General features: G+C 48.8%; 1 non-coding gene across 1 annotated transcript; it reads left to right on the forward strand.

The window, feature by feature from the left end:
- TRNAH-GUG (transfer RNA histidin (anticodon GUG)) lies at positions 1 to 72 on the forward strand. Its single transcript has one exon. It is a non-coding gene; the product is annotated as a tRNA-His (tRNA).
- Positions 73 to 412: the final 340 nt, after the last annotated feature.

Consider the following 412-nt stretch of genomic DNA (forward strand, 5'->3'; position numbering starts at 1 on the left):
GCCGTGATCGTCTAGTGGTTAGGACATTGCGTTGTGGCCGCAATAACCCAGGTTCGAATCCTGGTCACGGCAGAGGACATTATTTTTTTATTTCTGAAAGATTACCTATATAAATCCTAGGATACACTTCTTGAGATTTTCTGATTGTTACACACCAGCCACCAGTCTGTAACAACGATGTTATTGAACTCACGTCCCACTAACTACTATGGTTTTCTGAGTCGCTGAGGTGCCAGGAATTTTGTTCCGCAAGTTTTATCTTGTCCGCCTCTGTGGTGTAGTGGTTAGCGTGATTAGCTGCCACCCCCGGAGACCCGGGTTCGATTCCCGGCTCTGCCACGAAATTTGAAAAGTGGTACGAGGGCTGGAACGGGGTCCACTCAGCCTCGGGAGGTCAACTGAGTAGAGGTGG

The sequence above is a fragment of the Anabrus simplex genome, chromosome 1 (assembly GCF_040414725.1).
Source record: "Anabrus simplex isolate iqAnaSimp1 chromosome 1, ASM4041472v1, whole genome shotgun sequence".
Lineage (NCBI taxonomy): Eukaryota > Metazoa > Arthropoda > Insecta > Orthoptera > Tettigoniidae > Anabrus > Anabrus simplex.